General features: G+C 43.2%; 1 protein-coding gene across 2 annotated transcripts in view; it reads right to left on the bottom strand.

Annotated features, from left to right (window-relative positions):
• The window catches only part of KAZN (kazrin, periplakin interacting protein), a 713,277-nt gene that overhangs the window by 511,256 nt on the left and 176,114 nt on the right, over positions 1 to 25,907 (bottom strand). The window lies entirely within an intron of this gene.

Raw genomic sequence — 25,907 nt, forward strand, 5'->3', positions numbered from 1 at the left:
ACACTTTTTTGGAAAATGTAAATGATCTTAAATCATTTCTGGTCAAAGTGCAAATTTTTATTTGCCTCATGCTCCTCATGAAATGCTGAATATTTTAGAATCCCTGATCACATCTGTTTCATGTACTGGGAGCTGCGTAACAACATGAGAGGACTCCACGTTTCTAAAATCTAAGCTGGCTTTTTACTAATGGAACTATTTCCTGAAATGCTGCAAGTTACAGCTAGTATTCCAGCCATGTACACACAGACTGTATTCCTAGTAGGAAGCAGGTAAGTATCGCTGTTCCATTTTACAGATGGGGGCACTGAGGCACAGAGTGACTTGCCCAAGATCACGTGCTGAAATGATACCATGTCTGTTGTGCAACATGCAATTTAAAACCAAAAATAAATCTCCTGTTTTATTTCAAAGGAGATAAATGCCTGTGAGTAGTGGATATTTTGCTGGTACACCAAGTACGGACACTTTGGGAGGTAGTCCACTGCTGACTGGAATACCTCTAAAAATAATCATTCTGAATTGCCTAGCATTTCTTCAAGATACGAGATAAGTTTTACTTATTTGGAGGGCACTGTTTTATTTTTGGTATATAGCCAAGTTGTAGTTTAAAATGTAGATCACCTCCAAAATAAATGAGATTTTGTGACATCATAATAAAAAAGATAATGACTTTTTCCTGAAATACACATCTGTTCACTAAACTGTCTGCTAGACGATTGCAGCTGTTCACATTTAAAACTAAACATTTCCACATAATCTTTTACAATGGAAAGTTAATAACAAAACATAATGCAAATAAAAATCTTCATCAAAGTGTTTTGGCAAAAATATGCTCTATGAAATATAACACTTTAAATATCCTATTAAGAAATCATATATGGAAAATTCTGTCTGAATTACTGTAACAGGGTGGTGACCCACTCCAGGGCTGCAAGAGTGCTGCTGCTGAGGAAAGCAGCAAACCTCGGCTGATTGGGGAAGCAGCCACAGCGGGGCCATGCCCCAGTCAGGGCGCAGCTGGGCCCTATAAAAGGCTGTGAGCCAGGCCTTCAGGCAGTCTCTCTCTGACTGTAGAGAGGGAAGGACCTGGCTGCCTGGGGACTGAGTAAGCTACCCGAGTAGAGCAGTGCTGGGGGAACGCAAAAGGAGCTGGGGAGCTCCCACCTGGAAACCCCCCAGGCTGCAGGGCCTTGTGTGGGGTCTAAATAGGTTCTGGGGCTGCGAAGGGGCAGCCTGGGGCTAGGTAGAGGCAGTTGGTCCTTACCCCCCGACCCCCGCCTATGATGACTGGCTCTTATACTGCAGTCTGCCCCAGGGAGCAGGGGCTAGATGATGACTGGCAGTAGCTGCTGAGGCAAGGTGGGATTAGGGGCTTGGGGGTTCCCTGGGGAGGGGAGACCCTGAGAGTGGGGGGATACTGCTGGGGCAGAACCCCCAGATAAAGGGGCACTGGGGTCTGGGAGGGACATGGGGGGCCAGCGATGGCTGGGCACTGGCAGAGGGTGCTCTGGAGCTGATAAAAAGAGTTAATTCCTGGAAAGCCAGCAGGAGGCACCGCTGGGTGAGTCTTGCACCGTTACAATTACCAAAGGATGATTTTACTTTTGGTGGCCTATAAAAGGATTTGTGGGCTTAGTTAAAGAGTGGATGGAATAATTTGTTACAGACTATTATCTGTTTCTTCTTCATAATAATTTTGGGCCGATAGATTTTTCGTGAACAAGTTCATTAGGAGTGTTCTATATTGGGAATTTGGGCTGGTTTGATTTGAATTAACAGACTCCATTCTAGCCCATACTACCTCTTGACTGGATGAGCATAACTGGCACACAGATTTCTGGTGTGAATACTCGTGACTAAAGCTGGTTGAGATTTTTCAAATTTTAACTATTTGATGAAAAATTATGCAAAAGTCACTTTTTTCATTTAAAATTTGTCATTTAAATAAAGTTACAAAGGCTGTCCCCCCACAAAAGCCTACCTCCGCATTGGTGTGGGCATGAACGGGGTTCGACAGCAAAGTACGGTGGAGCTTATGCTCTGGCAGGTCTTACCAAGCCGAGAAGGTGTCAAGCTAGTGTCCTGGGTAGTAGGGAGTCTGACCGTACTTCTATTACTCTAGGGCAACCTGGCCAAAGGGGAGAGGGTCCTGAAGCTACAGGGCCCGAGCGCTTGCACCCCGAATGCACTGCTGCAAAATTCTCTTGCCAAACAAGCCACACAAAGCAGAATAAACCGGGAAACTGAGCACAGACTCGTGCATCGGCCTGACCAATGCTCACAACCCAGGGTAGCACAGGATGAAAAACAGAAAATGGCTAAAAGAATAGTCCAACTATTTGTTGCAAGTCACAACACAAAAAACGCTATCATCTGATCCATACATTGGTACTTACCTTGAAGTCACAAAATCAATAAAAGCGGACATCATCGGGATATGCAAAACAAGAAGAACAAAAGACCTCCTTGCACAATGGAAAAGCAGAGAGCAAGTATTCCTAGGAAGATCATTCGACAATAGAAGCAAGGACTAGAGGCGTTGGGTTCATTGTCAGGGAAGAAACAGTTCCGAGAATAGTCAGCTGCAACATCATATCACCCCGGATAGCAGTTATCACGCTTCAGATAAAACAAAGACGAATGATTAAAATTATTCAGGTGTATGCTCCCACGCAGCAAGCGGAAGATGAAGAAATGGAACATTTCTATGATGGGCTGGAGGAGATAATGCAGAAAAGATCCACCTATACAATTATCCAAGGGGACTTCAATACAATAGTAAGTGGAAAGGAGAGTGAGAAAGAAAAGTACATGGGAAAATTTGGTGAAGGTGTTAGAAATGATTGCAGAGCACATCTGGTTGCATTCACAAAGGCAAACCATCTCCACATAATGAACACGATATTTCAAAAAGAACAGTGTTGGCAGTAGACATGGAAAAGCCCGGATGGAGTCACACTATCAGATTGTAATGAGAGATACCAAACATGGTGTTTGTGGGGAGATGGTAGCAGAAAGGGACAATGCCCACTCTCCAGGAGCTCAGCCCCATAGTGTGGTGAAGGGGATAGTGCTACTCTACTACCACCACCATCATCAGAAAGAGCATGGGCTTGAAATCACCTATTTCTGTGCTTCTCAGTTTAAAAAATATGCACTGGGGAGCTGTTAAAAGAACAAAATGCTCATGGCTAATCCTGTTTGCCACTGTATTACAAAACCCCACCAAATTAATACAAACTCACTTCTAATATGAATTAGAGATATTTGGATCTGGGGTTTTGATCTGATCCACCGTAGTGCTGACTGCAGAGTTCCTATCCAGGTCAAAACATCTTCAAAGGTAAAGGCACTTATAATCCAAGTTAGAATATTTTTAGAGATTTCCACGAGACAACACTACCCTCCCTCCTTTGAAAGAAAATAGTGAGACACAAAGTTGGAGCTGTGGTTTCCAAACGTCTGGAATTTGCAACCTCCTTCTCTCCTGATGTGTTACAGGATCTAAGAGTCACTGAACATGACTGTTTCATTGCAGGCTTTCTGAAAAATTTGACTTTTTTTGTCCAAGGAATCAACTGCTAAATGAAAAGATGTAAGATGTGCACTAGGAGCTTGTGTGCACCTTCCCTCCATCCCCCTCCCCACCCCCCCAACAGCATTTTCCACTTCCTTGCTTTGCTAGTTACACAAAACTCTTATGCCTTGCTCGGTAGTGCTGATCTGCAAAATCTGATTTCTAGCAAGCGAGAGGGAAATATCGAGCAGTAGAGAACACTTTGCAAGTCAAAGGTAATTGTTTTTCCTTTCAACACAATCTGGGTAAAACTTGGTTATTCTTAAGGAAACCAGATCCTTTCCCATCAAGAGTTTAAAACATAATAAAGTGAAAGAAGAAAAGGGCAGCTGACAGTATGAGAATGTAGTACTCCTGTGAAGTACCAGGCAGCTTTGGAGAGAGACCCTCCATACGCTCACAGAATAGGGGCAGGTTCAACAGTGACAATGCAAACTTCTTGCCCCAGTGCTGATCTGCCCAAACACTGATCTGGAGTGACCCCCCTCTTGGGCGAAGAGGGGAACTCGGTCTCAATGGCCCATTCAATGTTTCTCTGACTCTCAACAAGGGGATACTACCATCTGTAGCATTAGGTTTTTGGGACTTGGACACCAGTTTATAAAACACTTCAGGGAAACCACCAATTCATTGCATACTAAGGACCCATCAGCTGGTAACAAGATCATTTCTGGCCACTAGCAACCTGAACTGGATTGGAACTGCTGACCTAGGAGACGAAAGTCATCAAATATTATTAGCAGTCTCCTGTGTTGTTCAGCCCCCCCCCTTGAATGGAACTGTTCAGAATGCAACATGCAGGAAAGGATTCTTCCATGATCTCAAAGGGATCAAAAGTGGTGACCCAAAGGTTAAAATATCAAACTCAGTTTGATCTTCATGACCATAAAAATTAATTTTAAGACAGGGAAAGAAACTTTCTGGTTCAGGGCATAAACTAACTGCCTGGAGTTAAAAAGACTTCCTTCAGGGCAGGTTATTCCACTTTTTTTTTGTTTGTTTTTCTGTTTTTTGGTTTCTTGCACCTTCCTCTGAAATCGACCACTGTTGGAGACATTGAATACTGGACTAGGTGGGCCACTGGTCCAACTTCACACAGCAATTCCTGTGTTACTATGGAACTGCTGCTTATTCAAATTCTGAACAGGGTGTGGCTCGTTGTAGTTAACCCACATACAGATGAGCCTGCCTTGGCGATAGCAGCTCTGGTTCTTTAGCCCTGGTGTAGCATCAAATGCTTCTAGACCCACAAGTATTTGGTTCAAATCCCACCGATGACGTGACCAGTGGTGGTATCATACTAGGTCCCAGGAGAGTCTACACAGCTCCTTCCCATAGTGAGCAATCCCTTCTGTCCCAGCAGGACTGCCTCTCAGTTGTGTGCACTCCAGACATTCTCTCTCATGAACTGAGGACTAACCAGCAGGCACAGGGGCAGCTGAACTCCCCCATAGTTTCCTCATTTGTAAAATGGAGATAATGATTCTGCCCTCCTTCGTGAAGTGCTTTGAGGTCTCTGGATAATAAGCATTATATATGAGCTAGGTATTATTATTATTAAAGAGCCAGCTCACCTTTGTGACACAGCCTTTCAATTTGTGACCTGCACATTCACATGCTGAAGTCACAGAGTTAGGTGACAGGTTTCAGAGTAACAGCCGTGTTAGTCTGTATTCTGAGTTAGGTGAGTTCAGATTGAGAAGTAGCATCAGAAGAAAAATTGTTCAGGGGAAAAAAAATTCTGGTTTTGGGCCATTGTCCCTGGTGATGAAAGTAAATAAGGGATGAGACTTGCATTAAATATATATATGATGCATAAAGAGAGTGGTTTTGAAATGACATGCTTTCTAGCATTTTCAGAGAGCCGTCCATCAGTCTTTAGAGCCTCAGGCAAGCAGCACTCTTTGGAAAAGTTCATTAAGACAACGTCTTCAAGATGTTAGTGTATGTTTTATGTATGGAAATGTAACTATGGAGCACCAAGCGCTGGCATGGAATGTTCATTAACAAGAAAACTGTTCCCTTTAGTAAGTCATAGTCACTGATTTTGGAATCTGTGATTAACAGGAGCAATATATAGCTCTGCCTCTTGCCATTTACCATTCCTGGCATCTAGCAAGGACTGAAGAAAAACTGCCCAGGAATCGATGGTAATTTGAAATGAATGCAGCTTTTTATAGCTCAGTGTTCATTTTCCGATCAAGTAGATTCAAATGACTACTGCAGCACAGCTGGATGAGGCTAGATCAGGAAATCAGCAAGCACGTAAACAAACATATTGGGGTCTCTTGCTGGACTTCATGTTCCTTTTAGTGAAGTCCAGTTTCAGGTTAATACTCGGGGCCGGAGCCTCAGCTGGTGGAAATCTTTATCTCAGAAGGAGCAATCAATTGAACTATGCTGAGGATCTGCCCTTCACGTCTAGATGGGTCTGTAGGTGAGCGCAGTATATGTTACATAATATATGCTGTATGTGTGTGCAGTCAGGGCCTCACACACAGCTCATTGAAGTCAATTAGAGTCCTTCTATTGCCTTGAATGAGCTTTGGATCAGGCTGTAAATGACTGCCATTTAGCACCTCTATAATTAAGAGTATGTCAGCATCCCATTAGATTCTAACACAACCATTTTAATTTGTATCAAGCTGAGATTTGGCTCATAGCTTCTCAGCCTAGATGAAAGCAAGAAAGAGGGAGTGAGAAATCTGCTCAGATCAGTTTGGTCACCTAAGATTTAAAGATATGCAAAAATCTCTAGCTCTAAAATGCTACTTTAGTGAATAAGTGTCCAAGCAATAAAGCCAGACCATTTTTTGAATCACTTTTTGTATTTACATAGGTTTCAGAGTAACAGCCGTGTTAGTCTGTATTCACAAAAAGAAAAGGAGTACTTGTGGCACCTTAGAGACTAACCAATTTATTAGAGCATAAGCTTTCGTGAGCTACAGCTCACTTCAGTCCTCTGAGTGGTCTACTCACTTTGGTGGCTTTAAATAAAAAGAAATGGAGTTAATGGGCAAAATTAGTTTAGGGTTGTGTTTGACTTCACCATGCATCATGATTCATACTACTGATCAAATTCTGCCTTCTGCTGGAGGTGTCCAAAAATAGGTCACATAGAAACCGCAAAAGCAGAGTTCCTGAATGTCCATAATGCTAGCTAAGAATATGTCCTCCTAACTAATGGAAATTTTTCCATTAACTTCAGTAGGCATTAGATCAGGGCCTTAAACCTAAAAAAAAAAAAGCAGGGGAAAAAAAATACAATCAGGAGATGAATGAGTGTAGTGAGCCATGCATCGTTCGCAATGGCCTTGATTCTGCCAGTAAATAACTTTATGCCTATGACACATTCTTTTAATGCTGATGGAATTATTCACAGGTGCAAAGTCGCTCACATAAATGTTTACAGAATTGGGTCTGTGCATCCAACCAGTGATTGGTCTTGTGATGCTTTAATATTTTGTAACTCTCAGCTAATAGAATTTCCTGTGATTTTAAAATGCCGATATCCTTGACCAGGTAAAATTCAACAGCTCTTGCTCTAAGGGAAACAAAATGTCCAATCCTATATTCTTTTTTTAATAGTGCTTCTTGTTTCTCTTGTTTTCTTTAGTTGACTCACTCGGGGCATGCAAGCAAGTGCTTTGTTTGGCTGGTGCTTGAGTTGCCTGTGGTGGTGATTAGCAGCATACCCTGGGATTTGTCTCTCAACTATCTCACTGAATTTCATTTTTTAACTGGAGAACTATATTTGCCCATGTCTGGTCTGTCTGTGTGGGACAGGAATGGAAGGGTGGGTACATTTCCAGTGTGTTGGGCAGGAGTGGGGAAGAGATTAACTGCAGAATTCTCCCTGTTAAAGATGTCTAGTTGTGCAGCCATCTCTCAGTCTCATGAGATTTGCCAAGTCCCAGGGGCTGGGGAAATATGTTGTCATGAAACAGTCTCTTGGGGATTCCAAATGAAGTCATCTCAGGCGGGAACTGTATTTACTTCGTGTGTGGGTGGTTTTTCCTCCAAATTTAACAATAACATTCCACAAGATGCAAATAAAAAGGTGAGTCTGCACAGATCAACAAGGTCAAGCTCTTGCCTTCAATAGTGTAAGCATGGCTCCTGGCCAGTTCTAAGCTGATGCTTGATCTCTGACAGCACATCAAGAGTGTTGGGTTTGATGCAAGATTTCATCTACGCTACAAGAGAACTTGACTTGAAAATAGCTAGGGAGAACTGTATGCCTGGTCCACTACTTAAAGATCCCAAACATAGAGCATACATCCTGTGACAGGACCTTGTCCAAGACCATTCGAGGAAAATCAGCCTGTCTTTAATAACATGTACCTCAGTATTATTTATTCACATTCTATATAACGTGGCGGGGCGTATTGGATAATGTGAATATTGGTAATGATTCTAAAGGATGCTTTTAGGGAGGGGGGGTTTAGAAATATACAGTTTTGATGGCAGGCACAACACCAAACTTAAGCAACACAGTTACATGGGTGGACCCCTTCACCTGCAAAGAGCCGTACTGAGAACACTGATAGGCCTGCATGACTCTCTCTACTGGATTAAGGCTTTAAACTATGTTTCTCTGATAGTAGAAGAGAGCAGGTGGCTCAGGATTGATCATTGACCAAGTAATTCATTCACTTCTGAATTGCAGGCTCAAAGCCAGTCCATCTTTGTGGTGACTGACTTCTTACTATTGATGGCAGCTCAACTGTCTGGATGAAATGAGCTTTTGGTGGTTTCACTAGACAGATACGCACATTGCAAAAGCACCCTCACATCAGGAACTAATTTGTTGGCAGGCTCAGTAGAGTCCCTCAAAGCAGAGAATGAGCTACCCTGCCAGCTCCATGAAGTAGTTCCTCTAGGGCAGGGTTTAGACTAGAGTTATTGGTTTAAAAAAAAAAAGTGAATGGAAATTTTAGTAAATTCCAACACATTTTGAATTCCATTATGTTTTGTAACAGTCAGGGATTTATTTATTTTTTAAATTCTCTGAATTTCCCTCTGAATTTCAGGACATGTTTGAAAATTTCTCATATCTAAGAAGACCCATCTTATGATTATGCTGACCAATCACAAGTTACACAATGGCACTACAAAAAAAACCAAATAAACAAAAACTCACCCCAAACCATGCAGATGTCTAATGTACAAGGAGCGAAGACATATGCTGCTTTGATTATCCAGTTTCTACTCCCCATAGTTTCCAGGCCATATTTCACTTTCCTACTCTTAGCCTCATGTACTGTATATGCTCAATACATTCCCCCAGCTGGATGTACTCTTTGTTACTGCTAGCTGTTTCATGTTGCAAATGAATGGATTATTTAATCAAGGGGAAAGTGTAGATAACAGTGAGCTCTGAGCCTACATTAGCTAACTGAAGAATCCGTTGAATAATACAATATGATTCAAGTCTGCACAAAAATCCCAGAGTGCCTCGCCAAAATCAGAAAGAGCAAATACATCAAAACACATGTTAAGTCTGCTTTGATTAGCACAGTAAGTCTTCAGTTTAGGTCTTTCAAAAAAATAATAATAAAATAAAAATCACCAGCAGAAGTTTCCAACCTAACACATCCAGATAAAGAACTCCAAAAGCAAAAGGCATACTGTAATATATAAAATGCCCAACATCCAAAATGTATCTCTGGGTGCTGATAGATTGTATGCCAAGGGCAGAAGAAATCCTAAGGAATCTAAGTTACAATCATATTTGTAAGGTATGGTACAGGAAAACTGAAATATGGCCTGAATGTAAACCACTTCTCCTGATGGTTCACTGGAAACCAGGTGCCAAATCTTCAACCTTACTGAGAACTGCTTGATGTAGTTCCCTGGTTCCAGCGGAGTTTAAAGCAACTTAAGGGCTGCTCTAAACTCTGCCATCTAAGAAAAGGCCGCCGTCCCCCCATGCGCCCCCCGGGACTTTATGCCAGTTGGGATTGATGGAGCAAAGTGCATTCCTACCACACACTTTTCCATACCCCTAAACTGGGGCCAAGAGAGGAAATGGCATAGAACCCAGCTACATAGCTTTATGCCAGCTGAGAGCTCCCTCAGCTGGTCAGATACGAATAGATTTCAGCCTCTTTGAACCACAAGAGAAAATCTGTTCCCAGAATACTTAGAATCCTGGTAGCATCCTTTTATCTTAGTGGTAATTATCTGTGTTTTCTTCTCTATCATATTTGTAACATGCCCATCGCTTCAGTATCTAGGCACCAACTAGAGAAGTTCTTGAACTGGAACTTTCAATAAAAAATTTCCATTATTTTATTTTTTTGGGGAGGGAAATGGGGAGAAAATGTTCTGGATTCAAATCCTTGGATTTGAACCAACCCATGCCATTTTTGTTTCAGGCTTATTCAGAACCAGTTAAAATGCAGCCAAAGATACAGGAAAAAACTTGTGAGAAACAACTAATCTCCCAACATTTTGGGCCAGAATCTTGTAAGAACAGCTCATGAGATTTAATCTATGTTGAAACTGAACCAAAACCCTAGCCAAGGGTTGTTCTTGAATCTGAACTCCAGTCACCACCCGAAAGCTAATCCAGAACTGAACATTTTCCCTTGGTCCATGTATAGATGTAATCAGTGTAGAAAATGTTCCATTTGGGAAGACCTCCAAGAAGGAAACTGAAGAACTGTACCTGAAACACCTAAAAAGTATGGCTCCATGACTTGCTATCTTCCCGGGAAAGGTAGCATCATGCTGTCCTTATAATGCTCCTATCATTATGTCAATTTCAGATGACTGAGTACAATGATCACTGAAATCTACAGTCATATTCCTCTTCCCTCTCAAGTTATTTCTCGCCGGTGAAGGACCTAGCATTATGTCAAAATGAAAAACAGAAGAGAGAAAGGGAAACATAACAACCCTATTATCAAGAAAAGTTCAGTTTCATCATTACTGAGGCCCGTGCTGTTTATTTTACATCCAAGCTTTGATTTCATTAAAGTACAGCACAGCAATCTGCTTGGCTGGGATTCTTGGGAGAAGGCCCATAAATTAAGCATCATCCTCAATTCCACATGCTCTATGGATGAACATTGCGATGGCAACAGTTTTAGACAAATCTCATACACTGGAACATATATACTCAAGATAATAGAGACCCTAATATGGAAGATGAACATAAAGTTGTTTTTTTTTAAAAAACTAAGGAAATTCCTAAGTAAAAAATCGAACTCTTTGATAATCTGGAGTTAAGCTTTAAAAAATCCTTTCACGGACCTAGTGGAGCAATATGATCTCCTCAATAATTATTTAAATCACAGTAGCACTTAGAGGCCCCAAATGAGACCAGCTGAGCCTCACTGTGTTATGTATTCACACAATGAGAGAAAGAGCCCCAGCCCAAAAGAACTTGGAGTCCAAACAGACAAAATAAAGGGTGGACGGAGAAACCGGGCACATAGGTTGTGAACTGACTTGTCCAAGGTCACAGTCAGAACCATGGCTAGAGCCCAGGGTTCCTGATTTCCTGGCCAGTGCTTTATCCACTATTAAATACTTCCTGCTGTGAATTTTACTGACTAAAAAATTGTGTTAAGTGTTAAACATGTAAAATAATCTGGGCTAGTATTCACTCTACAAAGAGTGAAATTTACCCCTGTGTGTAAGGCCAAGCATGTGCCTCTAAGCACAGGTCTTTGGTGCTGCTGTCTGGGGTGAATTTCATCCAATGTGACGATGACATGTTAGGGGCATTTGTCTTCAAACACCTTTATGTTGGCTGTATGTATAATCCTCTAGATCTTCCGCCTGCTGTTTGATGACATTACCACGGAATTTGCTGCTTAGCCTCATGCTGTAATAATCTTCCTTTTATTTTGAACCATCCCCATGTTCACCCTTACAAACCCAATCTGTCTCTGCCTCAGTTTTTGCTGCCAATTGGAGAAAGAAATGAGTTTCTGCTACGGCTTCCTGATTTCTTTATTGTCAGGGGGCCTTTCATCTTTCCCTTCCTGGTGGGCGAAGTCTGGGCTCCCGGCCTCCTCCCATGAAGAAGGCCTTATCAGCTGTGTTTGGCTGGGTGTTGGTGACAAGTACTTTAAACAACAGAAGTCTGTTATCTCTTATTCACTGTCTTATGTGACTAATTTGTAGGGAAGGAGGTTTAAAGGAGCAGCTCTTGGTATAATTCAATATAAACAGGCCCTTGCTTGGCGAGGATTTGACTGAAACATCTCCTTGCCCACTAAATGAAAGGGTGGTTTAATTCACAGAGGACTCTTGGCTATTCATCGCCCTTTGTTCTCTTCAGTTATGTGGTAGGCATTGGGCTTTATTTGCAGGCTGTGTTTTGAGTGTTTACCAAGTCAATCAGGACTGTTTGTATATTTTTGCAGCCTAATGCAAATTTTTTTGTAGAGGGCATGTTGCATATTTTGGGCATGTTTCTCTGTCTTTGTCGACAGGCTTGTGTGAAAGATCAGCCCTTGTTTCCAGCCAGAAAACCTCTAGTCCACCCCATCAGCGTACAGGGCAACTGCACCCAAATTTCCTCGCCATAGCTCACCAAGGGCACCTGCTCTCAGGATTCCAGCTCCCCGGATGGTGCCTTTAGGGTTCGAGACCTTCTCACCAGGGTATTTCCAGGCTGTACAATTCCCTGCCTTCACTGTGTTATTCCCAGCACAGACGGGTTGTCCAAGGATACCTGCTTGCTTTCTCTTCCGAGAAGGTTAACGTGTGTAATTGCTACAGTTATATGGTACCACACAGCAAGGCTACTCCTTTCTTAAGGTAAAAGAGCATTACAGAGAAAACACAGTAAAAACAGTAAAAGAACCGTCACACATGCTAATAAACTTACCGGAGATCTCCCCAACCCTAACGTGGATTTTGGCAGAATCAGCCCTAATCACGAGTGTTTCATTCTAGAAATGGTCACACCATACTCTAGCATCCGTTCAGGTGGGATGTGTGGGGATTTTCATTTACCTCCCAAACGATTCAGCCCTTTTTTTTTTTCCCAGCACATGCCCACTCACATTTTATTCCCTTACTAAATTTTAGTCAGCAAACTAAACTTAATCCACACAGTAGTTAAATAAAAGGCAATAAAATCCAGTTGGTGCCAGGACCTATGCTGATAGGATATTAAGGCTGGGAATGAAAATGAAAGCCGGGAAAGTCGTAATTAAACAGGGAAAGCAGAACATCCTACAGTGCCCAATCAAAAGTTGTTTAGTTGTTTAGCCTAACTAAAAGAAGGTTGAGGGGAGATATGATTGCTCTCTATAAATATATCAGAGGGATAAATACCAGAGAGGGAGAGGAATTATTTAAACTCAATACCAATGTGGACACAAGAACAAATGGATATAAACTGGCCACTAGGAAATTTAGATTAGAAATTAGACGAAGGTTTCTAACCATCAGAGGAGTGAAGTTTTGGAATAGCCTTCCGAGGGAAGTAGTGGGGGCAAAAGATCTATCTTGCTTTAAGATTAAACTCGATAAGTTTATGGAGGAGATGGTATGATGGGATAACATGGTTTTGGTAATTAAATATTCATGGTAAATAGGCCCAATGGCCTGTGATGGGTTTTTAGATGGGGTAAGATCCAAGTTACCCGGGAAAGAATTTTCTGTAGTATCTGGCTGATGAATCTTGCCCATATGCTCAGGGTTTAGCTGATCGCCATATTTGGGGTCGGGAAGGAATTTTCCTCCAGGGCAGATTGGAAGGCCCTGGAGGTTTTTCGCCTTCCTCTGTAGCATGGGGCACGGGTCACTTGCTGGAGGATTCTCTGCTCCTTGAGGTCTTCAAACTACAATTTGAGGACTTCAATAGCACAGATATAGGTGTGAGGTCTTTTTTAGGAGTGGTGGGTGAAATTCTGTGGCCTGCATTGTGCAGGAGGTCAGACTAGATGATCATAATGGTCCCTTCTGACCTAAATATCTATGAATCTATGAATCTATGAATCTAAAAGTGGGGGACCTCCTGTTTTGACCACTTAGCTCCATTTCTATTCCAGCAGCTACTACACTTCACTGGCCTCGAGCCTCATGAGATCTCCCGAGTTGATCAGATCAGGTGTGTGTCTGGGTCAATACTTGGTTCGGAGATATCCGGGAAGAAACTGCTCTGTTGCCATAGGTGGTCCTTGCCAAGTCTGTTGTGCTGAAGCAGTAACCCAGCATGAGGCTAGAGGTACTGTCTTTCATACGAATAAAAGCTTTTTCCCTTTGTGCTCATTGAAAATCCCACAGCACTTTCTTTTTCTGGATGGGCAGGGGGAGAGGGAGATAGGTGGGCAAAGTCACGGTTTTTGCCTCAGTGTCCTGCCAAAATTTCAGTCAGGGTAATACAGCGACACACCCTAGGGATATGTCCATTTGCTTGAATTGGAAACAGTGTTTTTCTTTGCTTTGTGTGCCTAAACTTTGGGGTAATGTTGCTGGTGTGGTTATAATGGCTGCCGTGTTCCACCCAGAGGCAGCCGCATTTCAGTGATGGGTGTCATGACACCAACAAGGACAAAGGCTGCAATTCCGTAGCTCATTCTGAGGCTGGCTAAGGGCATCATCATACAGCTGGGTGGAATTAAGAAAATATTTAGTGGTGTGATTTATCCAGGCATTGGGAAAACATGGGCCATTTCATTCTAACATCCTTACATTTCTGTCCTTTTTAAGGGACTGGATTGGCCCCTGTGATTATGTGACTGGAGGGGACTGTGCAGATGGAATCACCCTTTCCCTTCCCTAGACCTTGCTGTTGTTGTTTCACTGGCAGACTTCCTTGGAGCTCATGGGAATGCTGGGTCCGGGAGAGGGAGGAAGAGAGTACCAACCATTCTCTGCAGCATTAGACCCTGTACAGCTCACAGATTTCTGCCAGGAAAGTCCATGGGGGATTAATGGCGCAGCAGTGCAGAGATCAGTGCTTGTTGCTGAGCAGCAACCATGGCTTTGAGCAATGGCAAAAATGGCTCTTACGGGAGGCCTATGGCCCCAGAAGAAGGGCCACCACCAGTGCAAGAAAAAAGGCAGCTGGAGGCTGCAACATGCTAACACAAATGCTACTTGTGAGCAGCACACAAAGCTGTAATCAAAGCAGCTGGTCACGCTGAAGGGAGTAGACAGCCAGAGCTGGGACACTAGAGAAAAACGCACAAGTATGATGCAACCTTCTCCCTCTCATCCATCAGCACGGACATGCGGGAGACATGAGAAATGACACTTGGCACACAGAGAGGAAAAGAAGGAGAAAGAGAAGAAGGGGAAAGGCAACTCAGACATTCATCAGCTAACTAGCTCCTGCAGCACTCTCCTCACACGCATCTGCCCTGGCTTTTCGTCTGCAGTATTACCAACCTCAGGCATTCACACATCCATCTATCTGCTACATGCTTACACCATGGCAGTTAGCCACCTGAAATCACAGAAAAGCTTCCTAGCTGCAATGGAATTGCTTAAAAATCACCGACACGATTGGGAAGGTGGTGCACACAGCTCAAAATACTCGATGATGCTGTCAAAATGCACATTGACATTGCCGAACGCCTTCCTGCAGGTGCAGAGAAGGATTGGTCAGCCTGGAGTTGTTTAAATTTTCTCTGAAAAAGAGCTGGCAGGTCACGAGTCAGCATGAGGAAGTGGGGCTATTCCAATGACCCAGACACATGTGTCTGTGCTGAAGAACACCATGGAACATCTGTTGATCCTCCAGCTCCTGAAGGAACCAGCCACCGTGGAAGATTCTGCCAGGGCTACACGCCAGGCTATATCATGTACCCAATCCTTGAAAAACCTATGATTGTGGTGAAGGACAGGAGAAGAGGAAGGTTTTAAAAATCTTGAGTCGGCCTCCTCAAAATCACGAGATTATCTTAAAAATCATGAGATTTTAAAAATAATCAATTTTGGGTTCTTTTTATTTGCTGTCTGTTTTTTGAGCCATTTGGGGTCAGATTTCCAAGGTTTTCTCTGCAACCATGAGGATTAGAAACATATTTTTACAAAAGGAAGCTGAAATTCTCATTTGAAAGGAGCTGGGGCTTTAAGAGAATCACAGTGAAATTACAAGAGCTGGCAACATTGCAGCTAGGAGTGGCTGAAATATGAAGCTTTCAAGAGTTTGCCATAGATGCTAGATCCAAGTCAATACGGTAGAGAAATCAGCTCCCACTGAGCCTGAGTTTCAGAGATGCTGAGCCTAGGCAGCTCCCCATCGATTGTAACCAGAGCTGTGGGTGTTCAACACCTCTGGAAAATCAGGCATAGTGTATCTAGCTTCATCTGTAGAAATGAGAACCTTGGAATCCATCATCGAACTGAACCCGTCTGATTAATCTGTAAACTGTGAAGTCAGACGCACTGCCAGACTTCAGCAGAGATCCGTTACAAGACCACTCACAACCGAGTTTGTGTGCAAAACTGGCAGAGTGCTAATTAAAGCCTCCCTCAATGATCTGTCCAGAAAAATATCATTCCACTCGGGACAGGGCAGAGAAGTGAATCAGCTTCTCGTAGCTTTAGGAACAGATGCTGCCTGAGGAGACTGCTTCTGAGTATTGCTCGTCACCCAGTTCATTGTTCAAATGAGTTTTTAGATGAATATCTGAAACTGGCACCTTTTTGGCACAGCGACGTTTGCAGGGCTCTGTTTGTTACAGTGCAGCTGAGAATGAGTGATGCCAAGATGATTAGTGAATGCAGTGGTAGGCAATGTTGTTTTACCAAGGACAGATTTAGCATGAGATTAAGAACGAGATAGGTGGCTCTTCTTACACGGAGTTAATTGATTGCCATTTCATTCAAGGTAGTTAACACATTTGTCTAGGTTAATATGAACACTTGCCAAATGTGTTTTCTTTTTACCCAAAATTTGGCAAATTGATTTTACTCGAGGTAAAAAGTTGATAAATGCAAAATAATGCACTCTGGAAAACATAATCCCAACTATACATACAAAACAATGGGGTCTAAATTAGTGGTTACCACTCAAGAATGAGAATTTGGAGTCATCATGGATAGTTCTCTGAAAACAACTGCTCAACAGGCAGCGGCAGTCAAAAGCACGAACAGATTGTGAGGAACATTAGGTAAGGAATAGACAATAAGACAGAAAATATCAGCATGCCACTATACAAATCCATGGTATGCTCACATCTTGAATGCTGTGTGCAGTTCTGGTCGCCACATCTCAAAAAAGATAGTGTAGAATTGGAAAAGGTGCAGAGAAGGGCAACAAAAATGATCAGGGTCTGGAACAGCTTCCATCTGAGGTGAGATTTAAAAGGTTGGGACTGTTCAGTTTAGAAAAGAAACGACTGAAGGGGGATGTGATAGAGGTCTATAAAATCATGACTGGTGTGGAGAAAAAGTGTTATTTCCCCCTTTACATAACACAAGAACTAAGCGTCACCCACTGAAAGTAATAGGTTTGTTTTAAAGCTGCTGCCTAAGGAAGTACTTCTTCATACACTGCACAGTGAACCTGTGGAACTTATTGCCAAGGAATGTTGTGAAGGTTGAAAGTATAACTGGGTTCCAAAAATAATTAGATAAGTTCATGGAGGATAGGTCAATCAATGGCTATTAGTCAAGATGGTCAGGGATGCAACCTTATGCTCTGGGTATCACTAAATCTCTGACTGCCAGAAGCTGCTATGGGATGGGGGAATGGATCACTTGATAATTGCCCTGTTCTGTTCAGTCCCTCAGAAGCATCTGGCACTGGCCACTGTTGGAAGACAGGATACTGGGCTAGAAGGACCATTGGTGTGGCCCAATATGGCCATTCTTATTTTCTTAAAAAGTCTCATGTGGACATACTCTTGGACTGGCAAGTATAAGTCAGATGATCTGTCACAGTTCAGGCACCTGCATCCATATTCTGCCTCCGGGGTCCATCAAGGGCCCGCACTTTACACTTCTGGCTCCCAGTGGTCACCTTTCCTGGGTGGAGACCTGTGACTCACTGCCTCCTGACTGGAGATTTTAGGGCTTGCTGATATCCCCAGCAAGCTAGTCTGCCTAAAAGGCCAGAACCTGTGTTTTGCTTTGTCTTCAAGGGCTGTGACCAGTGTATTGCCCACAGTTATAAGTTACCACATAGCTGAGGAAAGCAAGCACCTTTATTCTTAAGGTAAAAGCATTACAGAGAAAACATATTAAAACAATAAAAGAACCTCTACACATGCTAGAATGCTTACCAGAGATCACCAAGGCTCTGATAGCTTTTAGTGCTTAAAAACTCACAACTGGGTTTTCTCCAGGGTTGCAGGTTCATCCATCTTAGATCCAGAACCAGAACAAAGACTGGGCAGATCAGCCATTTCTTTATATAACTTGGACCTTTGATCTTTGCCTCCTATAACAGGTAATCACCAGGCAGTGACCCTCTCCCTATGGTGTAGCTTCAAAAAACTACATTTTTGCATAACTGGAGTTGGGGAATTTATGTTAACTTCTCATGAGGAATTCTCGAGGAACTCCAGTAACATATATTGTCCCAGAAGTCCATCCTTGTCTGGCACATTTTCAATATAGTCTTTTGAACTCCCAAGTCTCACATCTGTCACATCTCCCCCTACCCCAGAGATGTTATATACAGTCCTGGCTCACAATAATGCATACACTTAATACAATAAGATCTTCCAAGAATATTGCAGGAAATTGGCATACCTGCCAGTCTCAGAATTTAGGTGGTTTGCTAAGCCCTACTGACTTGGATGAGTTTTCCCAAAGCCATGGTACTTATTACTTGCTCTCAGCTGGCTGAGCTGCTAATGTGAGAAATGACTCAGCGGATCTGTAATGGCAAATAAAGCCTTTTAGCTCCAGGTCACTAGTTTAGTTCTGTGACTGAACATCATTATAATCTAGCGCTGGTCAGGAATTTTTGACAAAACATTTTTTCATCAAAACTGATTTGTTGAAACGTAACTTTTCACAGGAAAGGGTCCGTTTCAGATTTCCTGTGTCAATTTTTTGTGAGGTTGTTGCAATGGCCATTTTTGACATTTTCAAAGTGAAATGAACTTGCAGTTCAAAATAACAATTTCAAAATCTAAATTAATTTATAGTAAAAATAATTACAGTTCAAACTAAATCTCTTGGAATTATTGAAATGAAGCAATGTTGGTGCATAAAAACTTCCAGGACTTTAACATTTTGTCCTGATTTGAGATAGGGAAATTTTATCAAAGTCTCAAAAATATTTGCAGGATAGGAAAACTACTTTTCACCCAGTTCTTTTATAATCTGTGGAGTGGCTGGTGTGAAATGAGCTGGTGGTTGCTGTCTAGTCCTAAGCATGCATGTCACAAACCCCACAATCAAAAAACTCAGTAACTGGCAATCCTGCAATGGTCTCCAGAGAGCAATCAACCATTGAAGGGGGCACTGAACAACAGAACTATCCATTTCTCCAGGCCAGACTTCACACGGCATGGAGAATCTTACACTGCTGCTGCCCATCAGTACCAGCTTTGTGGACAGAACGCTTTGCGCTGACAGACTATGTGTGTGGTGCTCTCACTCTGCAGCTATGGGGCTTTTCCCCTTGTTCAGTCAGCTGTCTGTACAGCGCTCCTATGGGTGGCATCCTCTGACACCCTGGACTCCTTGCTGGAACAGTGGGTCTGTATGGGGTTTTCTGTTCAGGATCCCTTGTTCTGACCCTGTACCCCGACCCTGTTTTTTTCAATTTTGTCTCACAATCTGTGGATTACTAGGCTCTGTGGCCCCTTCCTCACCTGAAAGGGTGGGGCCTTTTCTTACTTCTCTGAGCTCCGCTCACCAATCCTAGTTATCAAATAGGATGGCGCCTTACACTTGCACTGAATTTAAATGAATTTACACTTGCACTTGGGGTTGGTGGGATAAAAATGCATTTTGAGCTCTGAATAATTAGATTCAGAAAACATTGTATCTTGAAACATTGTGCAGTGCATCTACAGATTGCCTCCGTTCAACTTTGCTCATACTTAAGTTCGATACTAAATGATACTTTAAAAAATCATTAGTAGCTGTAACTACCAACTGGAAAGAAACAAGCTACTAATCCTTATCCTTAAAAGTAGTGGGCAGGCACTTACTCAATACAGTTTAGCCTTACTGATGTACATCCCAAGCACAGAGATAAACCCTGAACACTACTTAGAAACGTAATATTTAGGTGGAAGAAAGAGCATTTCCCACCAGGATATATAATAGAGACAAATTATTATAATAAAAACATTTCTATCGCGATGGAAATTGACCTGGTGCTATAAAGTGTATAGGTCAGACTATACTGTCCCAAAGAATTTACAATCTAAAGACAACAAGACAAACCCAAGAATTCCATTTCATCATCTGCCCCTGATTCTTTGGCCCAAATGACTTGCTTTGCCCACAAACATGTGTTGCTAGATTTATTATTTTCCCCACTAAAGGGCTGTAGAGTAGAACTTTGGTGATTCAGTATCTTACCATAGGCAAGAATGTCATTTTACAATCTGCCCTAGGAGCACACAGACAGAATGAGACTCAGGCAGTCACAATCTGCCTCCTCTCTGTTCTGCTCTGCCCGGGTCCTTAGAATGTGCTCATCAGAGTAGTATCTGAGTGCCTTCCAGTAATGCACTGAGCAGTGTGACTAACATCTGTTACATATTTATTCTCTCATCCTCTCCGCAGGGGGAGAAGTGTCTATAGATGAGCAAACCTGGCAAAGCGCTAATTGTTATGTCTATGTTAGAGCAGGCAGGTCAAAGAAACACACCTTGGGCTTGGAGCTAAGGGGAGGTGGTTTGTGATGGTCCTTAGTTCTTGCGCGAGTTCATTCCAGTCTCAGGCGAGCCCCTGAGGAAACTCTGTCTCCCAGTATTCCCCTATTCTTGAGAGGACATACACAACATGAGCGCTATATCTGGCTCAGGATACACTTTCCAGCACATCGCAGGGGTAAGGAGCCAATGCTCCGCCTATTTCCTGTCCCATCCCACCTACATGCATCATGTGTAGGGGAAGCAGTGGCCTCATGAGGAGGCTGCTCCCCTCCATGCTGCTGCCTGTGATACAGATCCTCGGCCCAGGGAAGTAAGAGTATACTGTGTACCTTCTTACTCCTCTATGGGGACATGCAGGATGGCTCACCTCCTGACCCTGCGGCATTGCTAGACATTGTGGGACAGATCCTCTTCTGGTGTCACTTCAATGGAGCTCTGCTGATTTGCACCAGTGGAGGAGATGACCTTGTCTTTGTCCCTTTTTAACTCAGAAACGTCTTGCTGCTCTTCCGCTCTGCTTCAAGAATGAAGTACAGATTGCCCAGCTAATCCCATTTCTGGCCCGTTGCTGATACAGAACCTCTCAGAGAATTATAGTAGTCATGGTCTGCTGGGTGAATCCCCCTCCTAGCTTTTGACATTAGTGTCTTTGGGTATAGCTACATAGCAAAACCCCCAGGGCAGCAAGGTTCAGAGTCTGGGTCTGCTGGCTTGGGCTCACTGTGCAGGACTAAAAAGAACAGTGTAGACATTTGGACTCAGGCTGGAGCCAGGTTCTGAGAGCCTCCCCCCTTGATGGGTTTGCTCAGGGTGTGCTCAAGACAGTGTCGAGCATTTTTTTTTTCACCTTTAGGCTGCGGGTTCAAATCCAGCTCACGGTGTTAATGACAAAGCTGTTAGCATTTAATTGCTTTTCAGTGGCCAGCATTGCTGTTAAGAATTATTTGTGTTGTGAGGCAGTGCCCATTGTCACCACTCAGAGTCATGGTCCCATTGTGCTAGGCGCTGTACAAGCACATAAGAAGACTGTCCCTGCACTGAAGAGTTTGCAATCTCAAAGATGCAACATGGGTTTTGCAGTCCCAGTGCTCTTCCCTCTAGCTGAATGTCAGTGTGGCAGACCCCCATACTAACTGGCACCCTATTGGGCAATTTCAGTAGATAAGCTACAGTGGAAAAACTGAAGCCCCCGCTGGCCCCTGCCAGTCAGGGTAGAGGCACAGTGGTGTGGGCAAAGCTTGCATATATCTTGTCTGTTCTGTGGATAAATAAGGAACATCAATGTCCTGCTTGGGCACCTGGAACTTTTATTATTACTTGACTTAGAGAATGAGACACAAGAATTGAGACCCAAGCCTGCTTGGCCTGTATTGCAGCTGAAGAACATTAGCATAGGCCCATGAGATGAAGTTGCAGGTTAAAGCCTTCATCCCACAGACATGCCCGAGCTTACCTTTAACTCAAGGGAATCGTGTCATTGAACTGTATGGGGCCACTTATATGAGTAATGCTAAGCATGCACACAACTGTCTGCAGGATCAGGATCTTTGGAAACCAGGCTGCCCGGTCAGAGTGGGCTTGATGCAGAGCAGAGACAGCGTTGCAGGCAGCAGCATGACACATGGCTGGCTACAGTGTAGAAGGGACAACGGGCTGGGAAGGAAGATTCTGTTGGCAGGAGCCTCACAGCTTTTGGGGTGGTACTGGACCGGCTTTTAGCCCTAGCCCATTTGAACTGAGACAGCCACACCACAATCTGGATTTTAAAGCCTGCTTTAAATAAGATCTCATGAGATGTTTCCACTGGTAGAACTCCATCCTCTTGTTCTGTAAAGCGAGCCTGAGGCATTCCCTTAGATTTGAAATAATGCCAGAGGACGGCAGCTCTGGGATCGACGCCACACTGGGCTGGAAAGTTGCTTCTAAGTCAGGTGGCTGAAATTTGCCTTGCAGCTGACTCACTCTATCTCTGTAGAAAGCAACCCCCCCAAGCTGCTGCTGATAAAGATATGTGTACACTTGTATTGCCTTTGTCCTTCAGATGCTGTAGTGAAGCAGGGAGGGGGTGGAGATATCAAGGGTTTTAGGATTATGGAAAAAACTCAACACTCAGTTTTACACACTTCCTAGAGTAGGAAGCAGCCCTAAACAGAGTAAGATGAAGGGAGTTGTTCCCTCTCAACTAATAAAAATAATCATTTACATTCAGCATTTAGAACTGGATTTCAAACATGGAGTTTAGGATGTTTGGATCTGGAGTTTCACTTTGGCCCATTATAAAAGAAAAAGGCCATTTAAATAATAAACATTTAGCAGCTATACAACAAGACAGAGGATGATGATAGTTCCTAGTTCTTATATAGCACCTTTTGTCAGTAGATCGCAAAGTACTTTTCAAAGGAGGTCATTATTATCACCTCTATTTTATAGACATGCAGGGAGGTGAAATAACTTTTGGATAAGGTCAGAGAGAGGAAACCATGCCAGAGCTGAGACCAGAACCCAGATCTTCTTACTCCCTCCCTTGGGATCCAGCAGCCTGGTGATACAGCTGTAAGTTGGCACTAAGACCCCTTTGAGCCTCACATGACCGCATTAAGTCCTTTGAATATAATCACATTTTACTCTCCAATGGCATTATTCGACACCTGACTTTGTGCCACTAGGACCCCTCCCCAGACTGCCCTCTGTTACTCCAAGCTTTACCTTTTCTGTTGCTCTTCATACATTATGACCGTGCTCTTTTAACCAAGAGGGTGCAAAGTAACCCGTCAATTATCCTGTCTCTTTGAGAAAGGACTGCCATTTCTATCGCAACTATGAAAATCTGGCAAAATGTTCAGGTTCACAGCTTTGTTTATTGTTTAACAAGATTATGGAAGAAGAATCTTTTTCTAAAGCTGCCCCAGCTTAATGATGGTGGCCAACTATTCTCATTGTAGTGAACAAAGCCCTTCAAATTCAATGGCCAAAGCTTCCAGTGCCATTTTATTCAGGCTCTTTGTTCACAGGCTAGGAAAACACGCTAGCTAAACCATTTTAACATAGCACAGACCTAGTTCAGGCTATGAAAGCTGAAACAGACAAGGTGGATGGTCTTGTGGTTAAGGCACTGGGTTGACATTCAGGAGAACAGCAGTCACTCCCCAGCTTTCCTGTGTGACCTTGGGCAACCCTCTTAATCTCTCTGTGCCTCAGTTCTCCGCTGTAAAACAGAGATAATACTCCCTTTCTGCCACCTTGCATTTTATCTATTTAGATTGTAAAACTCTTCAGGGCAGGGACTGTCTCTTATTATGAATTTGTACAGTACCTAACACAGTGGGGCTCAGATCTTGGTTGGACCCCCTACATCCTTATAGACTCATATATTTTAAGGTGAGAAGGGACCATCACGATCATCCAGTCTGACCTCCTGCACACTGCAGGCCACAGAACCTCACCCACCCACTCCTGTAATAGACCCCTAACCTCTGGCTGAGTTACTGAAGTTCTCAAATAATGATTTAAGGACTTCAAGTTCCAGGGAATCCACCATTTACACTAGTTTAAACCTGCAAGTGACTCGTGCCCCAGTCTGCAGAGGAAGGTGAAAAACAAACTATCATTGTTTACATGGCCTAGTGGTTGTGAGTGGTTCAATACTCAGGACAGTTCGGGTCTATCTTGTGTTCCCCTCCTAACTTCAATAAAATGCAGGAGAGTCCTTTTCCCAGCTTCGAGTTTTTCTATTTGAAAAATTACAGGAGTTACTTTTTTTTAATTAAGGAAGCAAACCCTGCTGATAAATTAAACAAGGCAGCCACTCTCCAAACACTGCAAACTGCACCACCAGCCTTAATTAGATCTTGAAGCATAGCTGTGAAAATCAGGGCCTTTAATTTGTAAGTTACAGTGCCTTTCTAGGATTTATTAACTAGCAGCTTCAAATTCTAGGTTTCATACCCTTGTATATCATCATTCAGGCTGTTAGTGGACAGCCCTACAGATTTGGTAGTTTCCAGAAGTTTTTCTACTATCAGGGAGAAATGAGAAACAGCTAATTATATTTGACTGCCCCAAATGGATAGAGTCAGTTGTTTCCAAGATTATCTCATGTTTAATGTCTAGTGATTGGGGCCCCAATACAAACAAGCATGTTAGTCCCATGGACTTCAACAGAACTACTCACATCCTTAAAATTACGCACATGTTTCAGTGTCTTGCTAGAACGGGGCCTAAATCAGTTTGACCCCTCCAAGTGAGAGTCGGGATCAGACCTAAAGCTGGTCAGGAAAATGCCAATTCAAACCCGAACTGTTTGGTGGAATTGTTTTGGGTTCAATGAACTTTTGTCCAATCACAGTTTCCTAGTTTCCTGGCAGGCTGTTGGGCAGCTGGGGCTTTCAGACTCTGGAGCTCTGGGCCAGCTCTGCCATGCAGACTGCCCTGAAGCTGGGGACCCCAGGCCTCCCAGCCTCCTGGGCCAGTTGGCTCGCTCAGCTGTCTAGCTTCAGAGCAGCAAGCCCAGGGAGCCAGCTGGCCCAGAAGTTTGGAAGCCCTGGAGTCCCCGGCCCCAGGGCAGTCGGCATGGTGGGGCTGCCCCAGAGCCACAGACCCTGGGAAGGGTGCGTTGTGGCAGTCAGGCAAGATGAGTTGGGTACAACTTGACGCAGAGGAGTAGAAGGGCAGATCTGTTATCAGAAGGAGGTAAAGAGGCTAAGGTAGTGAAGTACCCTTGATGTCAGTGTTTTAATGATTACTTATCAGTGCTGTTACTGAGCCAGGTATCTGTGTCTCTGTCTGTCCTGAGATACCCTGCTGCCGGCTACGTTTCGTGGCGCTTTGCTCTGATCAGAATGCTATGATCCTGATTCAGTTCCTTTGGTTCATTTTATTACCCAAGACTGGAGTCTCCATAGCCATAAAAGACCCAGTTGTATTTATGAAGAAACAGTCTGCCTCATCTTCAGCTTAATGGAATGTTTTATGCGGGACAAAACTCACCTTTAAGCACACTCTTAAAAACTACAAATTCTCTGTGTGCCTTGGTGCTGTGGACGCCATCATTACCTCAGAGTTTCCTACAATCTAAACATAAAGGAAAAATGCAGTAATGATCTTACATGCTAATTTTCAAAGGCGTTCAGGCTCAGACTCATAGATCACTCCCCTCCTCCTCAATTCAAACAGAACAGTGGCTGCTCCTGCTCAAGGCTTTCTATAATTTGTGGGTTGCAATAAGAAATCGCACACAGCTCATATTTATAATCGTTCTCATCGTTTCAATTCTTTAAGCCGGTTTGGATAAAATGAAAAGCAACACAAACCTAAGACGCAGTCTCGGTTCAGAGCTGAGCCTCAGGCATGCAGAGACGGGTCCAGAATCAGAACCGCCCAGACCAGAGCTCCTCTGAGTTTTGTTCTAAATCTGGATTCAGATCAGAGTTTTGCAGCTTGGGCCCATCTTCAGTGATGCTGCACAGTTATCAAAGCAAATGAAATTAGGCTAACGTGTTTTTCAGCCATCAGTAAAAGCTTAGTTTACCCAATTATCTTGTATAATTGCATTAAAAATTGAC

Source organism: Lepidochelys olivacea, assembly GCF_965140295.1.
Source record: "Lepidochelys olivacea isolate rLepOli2 genome assembly, chromosome: 18".
NCBI classification, from domain to species: Eukaryota; Metazoa; Chordata; order Testudines; family Cheloniidae; genus Lepidochelys; species Lepidochelys olivacea.